This window comes from Peromyscus leucopus, chromosome 11 (assembly GCF_004664715.2).
Source record: "Peromyscus leucopus breed LL Stock chromosome 11, UCI_PerLeu_2.1, whole genome shotgun sequence".
In the NCBI taxonomy this organism is placed as follows: Eukaryota; Metazoa; Chordata; class Mammalia; order Rodentia; family Cricetidae; genus Peromyscus; species Peromyscus leucopus.
In genome coordinates, this window is record NC_051072.1 from 36096456 (window position 1) to 36108732 (window position 12277).

Here is a 12277-nt window from a genome sequence, read left to right on the forward strand (position 1 = left end):
CTTCCTTGGAAAAACTCAGTATGGAGCTTCCTCAAAAACTCTAAAAATAGAAGTCCCACGTGACCCAGGTGTACCATTCCTGGCTGTGTACCAGGAGTCAAAGTCCACACACAGCAGAGATACCTGCACACCCATGTTTACCACTCTGCTCACAACAACCAAGTTGTGGAATCAGCCTGGACATGAGGAAGGTGTGGCATATATACACAATCAAGTTTTTATTCAATCACAAAGAATGACATTGTGTCACTTGCAGAAAGGTGAATGTAACTCAGTAGTAGATCATCGGATCATCGTGTTAAGGAAAATAAGCCCCATCAGGAAGATAAACATCAGGCTTAGGATGAAGCTCAGCCGTAGAAGCACTTGTCTAGCATGTGAACCAGCAGGTTCTATCCCCCACATCACATAAACAAATATTCCAAGTGCTGAGACTATAGATGTAAGCCACCGTGCTCAGCCCAGAATCTATATTAAAAAGAAGATACGAGGTAGTTAGTATTATTGTTACTGTCCAGGCTACGGATGGGGGGCGGTGCAGAAGGGAAACTATTTGGGAAGAGAGGCCAATATGATCAGAGTACATCACATGCATGTATGGAACTGTCACAATAAGACCCATTATTTTGTACAAGTAATATAGACTAATGAAACAACTATGTTTTATTTATTTATTTTAATTAATTAATTAATTTTGTTTTGTTTTTTTTTGAGACAGGGTTTCTCTGTGTAGCTTTGCGCCTTTCCTGGGACTCACTTGGTAGTCCAGGCTGGCCTCGAACTCACAGAGTTCCACCTGCCTCTGCCTTCCGAGTGCTGGGATTGAAAACGTGTACCACCGACTGGCTGAACTACATCTTAAAAGAAGGTGGTTGCTTGCGGGCTACAGTGCAGTCCCTAGCCCGGTACAGCAAGAAGCCTCTGCTGCTGGAGATGCCTGCTGAAGACTTTTTGCTGCAGCAGCCCTGACAGCACTCTGAGTGGGGAGGTGGACTCTGGAGGACCTTCCTACCAGGAGTTGTCTTTCCCACTCACACAGAAAACTTATCGGGAAGGACTCACCTTGTTTCTTTCCCAGGCTTCAAGACTCAGTTGGCCTTGAAGTCTTAGGGCCCAGCAGAGGCCTTTTACCAATGGAAACTTATGTTGCATCAAAACCTTGTGGTGATATACTGTGTACCCTAATAAAATTTGCCTGAAGATCAGAGGACAGAACAAGCCACTGTATTAAACACAGACGCCAGGCAGTGATAGCATACGCCTTTAATCCTAACACTCAGGAGGCAGAGATCCGTCTGGATCTCTGTGAGTTCAAAGCCACCCTGGACTACATGAGATTGTCTCAGTCTGGGAGAGAAACAGAGCCAGGCATGGTGGCACACACCTAGCACTTGAGAATCACACGCCTTTAATCCCAGCACTTGAGAATCACATGCCTTTAATCCCAGCACTAGGAAGGAAGTGGAATAGCTGGGCAAAGAAAGGTATATAAGATGTGAGGAGACAGGAACTAAAGCCTTTTCAGGCTGGGGAGTCCAAAAGGAAAGACATAACTGTGGCTTGTTCCATTGTCTCTCTGATTTTCAGCATTTACCTCAATAACCAGCACCGTTTTTTGTTTTGTTTTGTTTTTTTTATTAAATGACCAATTCCAGAATTTGAGCTACAAAACCTCAAATTCCTTCAGGCCATTTAGGGCCCTTTCTGCCATCAAAGTAACAGACATAAAAGTCATCCAGAATCCCACCGCCTCGATAGATAAGATGATTGACGTCAAAGGCCAAGGCCACACACACAGCAGCAGGTCTGTGGACAGGAAATCATTGGTTACAGAGATGTCCACTGCAGAAATAGGGACAGCCATGTTTACCCGCAGCTACCTTTGTGGATGTATCGATGTGCTTCTCGTCCACCCGGCCTCACGTTGAGTACGTTATCGGATGTGCTAAAGGGCTTTAAACTTTGCTGTGAGTCTATCAGTAGCAGAAGAGTGAGAAATAACAGCAGACCAAGAGGAAGAAAGGGCACTTTTTCAAGCCTGGAGGTAAAGTTTCTGTGTGTGCAGCACTGTGGACGGAACCTGAGAATCATGCATGTTGGGCGAACACTGCCACTGAGCTACACCCCCCAGCCCAAGCTGCTGGAAGGGAGCCTCTCCACAATGCCTTTGGACTCGCTTTTGTTTGTGACCCTGTCGGGGAAAGCCAAAATATGTTTATTAAATGTGCAGCAGCTGGATTATGTTAAAAGGGGACGGGAAATACTCGGCCTTGCAGAAGAACAGAATATTCCCCATGACTACAATGCTTTCACGGAGCACGCTAGTCTCACCGTCCTCTGCCGCCCCGTAGAAAACACTCATCCACTTGAAGGGGAAAGGAGTTTGGCGGCCACACATGGTAAGGCAGCTTTGCCGGTGACTCTCTGTAGCAGGTGAAAAGATCCTCCCTACTCAGGGAATTTGAAGGTTGAGAGAGAGAGAGAGACAGAGAGAGAGAGACAGAGAGAGAGAGAGAGAGACTGTGCAAGAAGGTCAAGGAGCGACGACTGGTACTCAGGTGTTAGGTCCCAAGTACTTCCCGCGTCTTCCGCCTGCACACCTTTGCAACAGAGCCCTTTGTACGGGTGTGCTAGCAAGCCTGGGTGTGTCTATACTCGGCGAAGGTCTACCAGGGGCCTCCAAATGCCTACTTGAAAGATTTTTATTACATGTATTTGTGGAGGGAAGGGGGCGTACAGCATGTGTATGCATGTGTGTATGCGTCACAGCACATGCGTGGAGGCCAGAGGACAACTTTCAGGAGTCGGTTCTTTCTACTGCGTGGGTCCTGGGTATGGAACCCAGGTGGTCTGTCAGGCTTACAAGGGCTTTACCCACTGAGCCATCTCTCGGGCCCCCAGCACCTACTTTAAAAAGACATGGCAACATTTGATACCTAGGAAGGCATGCTTGTCATATGTAAAATGTAAATCATAACCGACTTTGAAGGACTCACCACACAGCCTAAGATCTAAAACATCTCCAGCACTGCTGAAGTGACTGGGACTCCTCCAGTCTTGTACCCTACCCTCCTGGTCCACCTCTGTGTGTAGGGGGGACACGGAGGAAGAGGAGGAGGGGACACGGGGTGGGGTGGGGACGACATGATGACAACGGACTGCTATTCTGAATTTTATCCACGTCATCTTTCACTCCAAAGAGAAAGCACTGTGCTTTTACCACATATGTATCCCTAGCCAATATTTTATATGACTTTTTTTTTTTTTTTTTTTTGGTTTTTCGAGACAGGGTTTCTCTGTGTAGCTTTGGTGTCCTGGAACTCACAGAGATCTGCCTGGCTCTGCCTCCCAAGTGCTGGGATTAAAGGTGTGCTCCACCACCACCCCAGTTAAAATAATTGTTTTAAAAAGATTAAGTCGAGGGGTGGTGGTGGCACACGCCTTTAATCCCAGCACTGGGAGGCAGAACCAGACGGATCTCTGTGAGTTCAAGGCCAGCATGGTCTAGGGAGCAAGATCCAGGACAGGCACCAAAACTACACAGAGAAACCCTGTCTCGGAAAAAAATTTTTTTTTTTTTAATTACACGTAGATGTGTGTGGATATGCGCATGTCAGTGCAGGAGTCTTCGGAGACCAGAAGAAAGCGTCAGATCCATGGGATCTGCCTCATATGGGTGCTGGGAATTGAACCCGGGTCCTCTGGAAGAGTAGCCAGTGCTCTTAACCACTGAGCCATCTCTGCAGCTTTCATATGATTTAATCTTTATTGAAAAAAAATATCGCAGTGCTAAGGAGATGACTTGGTGGATCCAGTGCTTACTGCTCAAGTGTGAGGACTCGAGTTCAAATCTCAGGAACCCCCCAAAGCCGCATGTAACAGTGTATAGTCCTGTCTATAGTACCAACGCCCCTATGGCAAGGTTGGAGAGAGACGGGAGACTCCCTGGAGACTCAAGGACCCGCTGGCCTGGCGTGTACAGCACTGACCAGCAAGAGACTCTGTCACAAACAAGGCGGGAATCGGGAACCTACACCACCTGCTATAAGACACGCGCCTCACACACCAGTATCATATCATACACACTAGTAAGAATTTACGTCTTCATCACTGTGTTGAAAGCATAATTTGTTCTGCTTCCTGCTGCAGCCGATCAGCCATTTTGACTGATGAATGAACGTCTGCTTGTGAAGATGTGATTTAAACTCGATCATTCACCTGTCAGTATAAATCCGGGTGGCTTCCTGGTTTGTCTCGCAGTTTGGAAGAATGTGCGTATGAACATTACTGTTTATGCATGTAGGCAAGAGTGTTTCTAGAGCGACTGAGGTGGGTGAGTGGATTGCTCGCCAGCTCTGTCAGGCCTATAAGGAACTTCATCCACATAAGTCCACATGCTAATCCTCCAAGCCTGTGTGGCTGCTACTTCACACAGAAAGTCCTTGAAGGTGTAATTAGGTGAAGGATCTTGAGAGGGGAGATTGGCCTGAATCATCCAGATGGCCCTTAACTGTGCTTAATCAGTAGTGGGAGGCCATTCAAGCCATGACTCTGGGCTGAAGAAAAGAACACAAGATCTCCTATGGCAGTGGCTCTCAACCTTCCTAATGCTGTGACCCTTTCCTACAGTTCCTCATGTTGTGGTGAGCTCCAACCATAATATTTTATAACTGTGAGTTTGCTACTGTTGTTGCGAATCACAATGTAAATATCTGGTATGCAGGATATCACCACCCAGAGGTTAAGAACCACTGCCCTATGGCCTGGCCCAGGGAAGCTGGCTTAAGAGGTCAGGTCTCCAGAATGGTGTTGGAATATATTTCTGCTTTATGACACCAAGACTAGGGCTGGAGAGAAAGTTCAGCAAGTGTACTGCTCTTATACACTTCCAGGCATCCATGTTGGGTGCTTCACCTGTAACTCAAGCTAACGGGGACCCGACATCCTCTTCTGGTTTCTGCAGGCAACTCTGCTCGTGTGCACATACCCAAACACATGCACATAATTAAAAATAGGTTTTTTTTGTTTTTGTTTTTCGAGACAGGGTTTCTCTGTGCAGCTTTGCGCCTTTCCTGGAACTCGCTTGGTAGACCAGGCTGGCCTCGAACTCACAGAGATCCGCCTGCCTCTGACTCCCGAGTGCTGGGATTAAAGGTGTGTGCTACCACTGCCTGGCCAAAAAAAAAAAAAAAAAAAAAAAGATCTTTTTAAAAAGCTACTGAGATTGTGATAGTTCCCTGCAACATTCTTAGGACAGATCCAGGGATGTCCAGCTTTACAGGGTAATTCCAAACAATTTCACTGGAGGTTGGCAATCATGCCATCAAGCCTGTCGGGAGGACTATCAAATCATTAGCCTCAGCGGAGGCTCCAGATTTTTGCATAGCACGGTGGTGAGTAGGCTGGGAAACTTGTTTTGAAGCCATGTTTACATGGCACTATTAAAACAGCTGGGGGCATACATTAAAGACATCAAAGGATGTGGATGGAGAAGGCAGGTCACCAGTGACGGGCATTCTCCTGTACCACCGTGCAGGCTTGCGGATGACTATTCAGCCTCTGCCTGGGCATACTGTTCTCCTGCTGTCCAGCCTTTTAAAAATTACTTTTTTTTTTTTTTTTTAGATTTTAATATAATCACACCATTTTCCCTCTCCCTTTCCTCCCTTCAAACCCTGCCATACACTCCTCTGAACTCTTTCAAATTCATGGCCTCTTCTTTTGTTAATTGTTGTTATGTGAGACATATGTGTGTGTATCCATGTATATGTGTGTGTGTATGTATGCATGCATGTATGTATGTATTCCTAAATACCTTTCTGCAATCTGCTCATGGTCTATATAATGTTACTTCTATGTGTGTGTTTTCAGGGCTGACCATTTGGTATTGGATAGACAGTTGATGTTCTCTTCCCTGGGGAAGACTGTTTCTCCTGCTTGGTTGCCTGTAGTTTCCCATGTGGGGTTGAAGCCTCATGAACTTTACCCCATCCACATTAGCATGTCTACTGTTGTCCTTGTTCAGCTCAGGTTTAGGCAGTCATATTGGTGAGACTTTATGGATGTAGGTCCTGACATTCCCAGGAGACACAATCTCCCAGCAAACGCCCTGTTCCTCCAGCTCTCATGATCATCCCACCCCCTCTCCTGCAATGAGCCATCGGTGTGAAAGCCGTGGTCGTAGATGTATCGGTTGGGACTGGGCTGCACCAATCTGCATTTTGATTGGTTGTGGGTTTCTGTCCTGGGGCTTTTGAAGAGATCATTAGGCACCAAGATCCCAAGTCTGGGTGGTCTAACCAGCCCTCAGCTGTGTGGACAGATTCTTAGGACCACTGCCATGCCACGTGCTTACCTGCAGGATTTCTCCACGGGTGAAGGTGTTTTTGTAATAATCTTGGGCAGGTTTTCATAGGCGCGGCGACTTTGCTGAGTCAGCACTTCTCTTTGTGGCAAAGCCTTTCAGGATAATGAAGAATTTGACCTGTAGATAAGCCCCGCGTGCCCTTTACTCCTGGCATAGCCACTGTGCTGTGGTACACTTCCTAACCCTCCCCTTGCCGCACTTCCAATAGCCCAAGATTGGTGTTGCTGATGTCGCTGATATTGGTAATGTGTAAGGACTGAAAGTGTGACACTGAGAAAAAGTTGTATTTCTGACGTCAGATCAGAAGGAAGATGTACCCGCTTTCTGTTGCTGCTGCAGCAAATCGTGACCACCTTAGTGTCTAAACACAGCACGGCTGTGCTATCTTACAGCCATGTAGGTCAGAAGTACATCACGTATCTGAACAGGGGACACCACTAAAATCAAGGTGTTGGCAGGACCACGTCCCTTGCTAGATAATACCAGTGGGGAGGGGAAGGGGTCAGTTTCTTTGCCTGCTCCAACTTCTAAAGGCGGCTCACATTCCTTGGCTCGTGGCCACATCCTCTATCTTGAAAGACAGCAACTGGCATCTTTGGAGGTCTTCCATGCCACCTGTCCTTCTGACCACATCAGAAGAGGCTCTCTGGGAACTTTTAAAGACACATGATTTATAACTTGGGCTCTGTCAGATCGTCTAGAATCATCTCCCCTTCCCACGATTTTAATTTAATCACAAATGCAAAGTCCCTTTTAGAGTACCAATTAATATATGAAGGATATAGATATCTGGGATGGGGCATGTTTTCTGGCTGTCTAGGAACGTGTGTATCAAGAGAGACACAAATGCTGTGCTCACATAGCTGTGCGCTGGGGACGGGGTGTGTGCCGGGCAGCTCCCAACCACAGTGACAATATGCCCAAGATGAACAACTGAGGAGGAAAAGGCTTACTTAGGCTCCTGGTTTCTGTCCACGGCTGCTTTGCACCGTCAGATTTGGTCCTACGGTGAAGCAGAACGAGCCATGGTCATGCTCACCTCGTGCCAGCCAGGAAGCAAGTCACGAAGACAGGGCTGGGATCCCAGTGTCTCCCTCAAGAACATGTCTCCAGTGCCACACTGCCTCTTCCCTCCTTGTCCTTCCTTCTCTTCTCCCCCATTCCCCTCCCCCTCCTTCCTCTTTCTTCCTCCTCATTTCTTCTCCTTCTTCCTCTTCCTCCTCCTCCTCCTCTTGGTTTTTCAAGACAGGGTTTCTCTGTGTAGCTCTGGCTGTCCTGGGACTCGATCTGTAGCCCAGGCTGGCCTTGAACTCACAGAGATCCGCCTGCCTCTGCCTCCCCGAGTGCTGGGATTAAAGGCGTGCGCCACCACGCCTGGCTCAGTCCCTTTCTTTGGAGATAGAGTCTCAGGGTGTGGCTCTGACTGGCCTGGTGACATGGGAATGTTGGAGTGTCTTGATGACAGTGGAGTCTTTCTTTGGTAGCTAGGACCCTGGAAACTCAAGCGTCACCAAAGCTTCCCCGAGTCTTTCAGGTCCCTGGTTCTTAAACTGGGAGAAGGAAACCCACTGGCCAGAGACGGTGAGTTTTAGGTTAAAGTTTATTATAGATTCATGGGTGAAAGCTTGAGAAGGAGACCTGGAGGGGTCCTCAGAAATCAGGTACCATGGAGCTGATACCCTGGGGCCTTTTAAAAGGACTTAGAGCAGAAACTGCAGTGATGTCCTCGGAGGGCAGACATGAGCTGCGGTAGGACCAAAGAACCGCTGGGGTTAGTTCCTGTTTAGAAAGCATGACACTGATGTGGACATTCAGTGCAAGCAGAGATGGATAAAGCTGGACATCCGGGAGCTGTGAATTAGCACAAAATGGCTGCTATCAGATGTCCAGGAAACTGAAAATAAAGCATGACGTCACTGTTGCACAACTATTCCCGTCAGACTTTTGTGTCTGATTTGACGTAAAATTGGCCTTGGGGTCAGAGACGTGAGCCCTAGTTGGATCCTTTGCCCTCACTTCGCCATCCCGCCCGTGTGTCTGTCTGTGCTGGCTTGTGCATGGATGCCTGTCTGTCTGTCTGTGCGGGAGCCTTTGGCGGGAGTGAATAAAGTTTGTCTTATCTGCCCGAGGCTCCCTGCCTCCTTTTCAATCTCCCGGCCTCCAACGACCCTGCTCTTTTCCTGGAATGGAAGCTTGGCCCTCACAGCTTGTCGGTCCAGATGACTCACCCTCCTCCAGGTGTCCAGGTGTCTGTCCGGGTGTCCGGGTGCCTCCTCTTACTTTCTGTCACGTCATGGAGAATAGCCTTGAGGCAAAGGTGCTCAGGGAGGAGATAAGCGGGAGGGGAAACCAGGACTCTTCTGACATTCCTGGCCTCCGGCTAGGGGATTCTCAGATCTGCTGCTTTGGGGCCCCTACCCTCGCTGACCGGCCTCAATCTCTGTTCTCATCACTGGAGCTTGCTCTGTAGACCAGGCTGCCCCGCTTGAGAGCCTTCTGCTCTGCTTCCTGAGTACTGGGGTTAAAGGTGTGCCCCACCAGGCAGGCCTTGACCAACTTCTTCCCACCAGGTCTCACTGTACAAAGGTCCCACTCCCTCCATACACCACGGCCTTAAGCCTTCCAAACAAGACATATAAGGCGGCACATTTAAGATCTAGACCATCATGCCATGGAAACAGACCATTGTTCCTCTGAAGGTCCACAGCTATAAAGCATAACAAATTCATTTTTGTCAGTTTGAGGCGAGGACTTGCTGTGTAGCCTAGGCCAGCCTAGAACTCTCAACCTTCCTGCCCTAGCCTCTGAATACATGGATTACACACATGTGCCACCATAGCCAACTACAAACAAATTAATTTTTTATGCATTTGAAAGGAAAATCAATGGGATTATCTAGTAGGGGGTTCAGGGTCAGCAGGGTATCTTCATAATGCAACAGGATAGCATTTTCCTTCACCCAGACTTGTTTTCAGATCCAGCCATTTGCTGCGTGGGGTTTTGGAATCATTCAATCTCATTTTTGTAAAGCGTTCTTCCCCATGAATATATGATAATGTATTTATGTTTTCTAGTTTATGGGAACCAGAGTAGTTTCCAGGTTTGGGGCTACTATGTTCTGGTGTGGACATGGTATGCACATCTTTTGGTGACCACAAGAACACATTTCTATGGCTTACCCTTGGATGCAATGTCTCAGCACCAGGAGGAGTGGGTACGTCTGGTTTCCCCAGACTCTACCACACTCTATTTCAATGCACTTGTACTATGCCGTTCCTACAAGCAGCATATGAGTACTCTGTACCGATATTTTCCCTCTATTCCCTACCTTTTCTGTTATAGAATTCGGATACCTGAGCTATTTCTCTGTGGATCTGGTTTGCATTTTCCTTACTGTGCCTCACAGGCCATCATTGAACCAATGCTCATCCAGCTTCCACCTCCTACGAGCTGAATACACGGGTCTGCGCCACCACCTCTGACTTTATTGCATAGGCCTGGCTTTCTAGTCTTAAACATCTGACGTAGTTGCAAGAAGATATTATTCAGTCCAAGAAGATTGCAGAGAGTGGTGCCTGGGCCTGTAGTTTAGTAGGTAATAAGTTTGCCTAGTATGTTTGAGGTCCTGGGTTGATTTTTATTTTTAAAAACTGTGTGCCAAACAATACGGTTAAATGGCTTTTGGGGGGGGGGACCACTTTCATTTCCTTTTCATAGCAGAAAAATTCATAGACAGTGTAAAAAACAATCTACTTCAAATTCTTTCTCTTAAATCTAATCAAATGGTTTTCCTATGCACATTTAATTGGTAGGTGTTTATTAATAAGTTACTATATGCTGTTCATTACACTGATATGGCTTCCAGAAGGTATCATACCTCTGTGCTCTTTTGTCCTATGAGATGATAACAAGCTTCTATACACATCTCTCTCTCTGCCTCTCTCTGTCTCTGTCTCTGTCTCTCTCTCTCTCTCTCTCTGTCTCTCTCTCTCTCTGTCTCTCTCTCTCTCTGTCTCTCTCTCTCTCTCTCTCTTCTCTCTCTCTCTCTCTCTCTCTCTCTCTCTCTCTCTCTCTCTCTCTCTTTCCAAGCTCCCACATTATAGCTCAGGCTGGCCTAGAACTCACTATGTAGTCCAGGCTGCCCTCAAGCTCACTATCCTCTTGCACCAGCCTCTAGTGCAGCTATTACAAGTACGAGCCACAAAGCCTTGCTTGTGTACGACGAGTCCTAAGACATGAGCCAATGGCCCTACTCATGACTTCGGTCCCGCCTTCCCTGTGCTTGCCCCGCCCTCCTGCCCCAAGACAGACGGACCTGACTCTGAACCCTACCTAGACCCATAGCTCAGGCTGTGTATCTAACAAGGAAAAGAAATATTAGGAAAGAGGGACTTTAGTGAAGGTGACATGATGTGACATGATGTCGCAGCACCGCAAACAGAAGGAGCCGCAGGAAGGCATTTCCACCTTAGGATGCGGGGCCAGAGGTGATCAGAGCAAAGCCAGGGGCCAGTGGGAGCAAGAACCAGCAGCGTGGGCTTGTCCGATGGAAGCGGGAACCTCAGTGAAGACGCTGTGGCAGCCGAGAACCCAGCTGTGGCAGACAAGAGGGAGGAACGCCCTGTCTTCTCCCACCGTCCTCCAGACACACGACGGTGCCTGACCTTGGCCAGGTCTCCTGGAAGAGGCAGAGGGAATGGCCTGGGGTGGTCGGCAACCCTGCTGCAGAGCAGGAGAACTGAACACCCGAGAACAAACCCAGATGGGGTCAGGCCCGTTACAACGCCGCCTGGCGCCACATGCTTCCGTGTTCTTCATTCAGTTCATGGCAGCTGAACTCTTCACGGTGGCCGGCAGGGTACCCCTAATCCCTGCAGCAATTCGACTCTATTAGGAAAAGGCGTCTCCGCTTCCATTTTTGATAATCATAGACCTGAGACCATTAATCTTTACATAAAACAAACGATAAAAACGCTCCCAGGGTTTCCCAGTCCGGTGTGACTGTTTGTTCTTGAAAACAAGTTTTTGATCCAAGGGTGATCTGTGTTCTTGACTGAGGTGTGAGCTAATGCAGCTTTAAGACACACGTGTAAATGCTCATGTTAACTAGAAGGTTATTTGATCTATGAAGATATGACAGCTGTCATTTGTCCTGGACCATTGTATATTTAAATAAGAAGATGAGAAAGCAGGCCCCAGACACTGTGATCAGAAAACGCTGTGTTTTCCTAGATTAACTGCTTTTAAATTCACTTATTTTACTTATTTATTTTTGTAGTAAGAGGATTGAATGTATACTAGGCAAGCACTCTACCACTGAGAAATATTCAGTCTTTAAAATTGTTTTAAAGTTATTTTGACACAGGGTTCTCTTTAAGTTGTTCAGGCTAGCTTAGCATTTACTCTTCAAACCAGGCAGGTCTTGAACTTGTAATCTTCCTGCCTGAGCCTCATGTGTACCTACTAGGATCACAGGCCTGGGCGACCAGACTGTGAACCAATGAAATGGTTTAATCTGGAAGCATTCTCTTGTCCTGAGTGACACATCCGCTCTCTTCCTTACTGTCATTGATGACTGGTTGATTGTGATGTTGAGGGTCAAACCCAAGGTCCGGTACATACTTGACAGTCATTTTGTCACTGAGCTAGCTATAGCTAAGACCTGCGATGTGACCATATGCACAGTTAAATGCGATGTAACCATGCTTATGTGAAAACACGCATGCTCAGATCTTAGATCTAGTAGGTCTGCTTCCCAAATAGGTATGCAAAGACAAATACAGGGAGGTGCTGTGTAGTCATTTTGAAAGCAGAGTCATTACACATGGCTGAACTTGAAAAGATGTCTAGGTATATTGTCATATTGTAAAAAGAAGTTATAGACTAGAGTGTATAATACAAATCATTTGG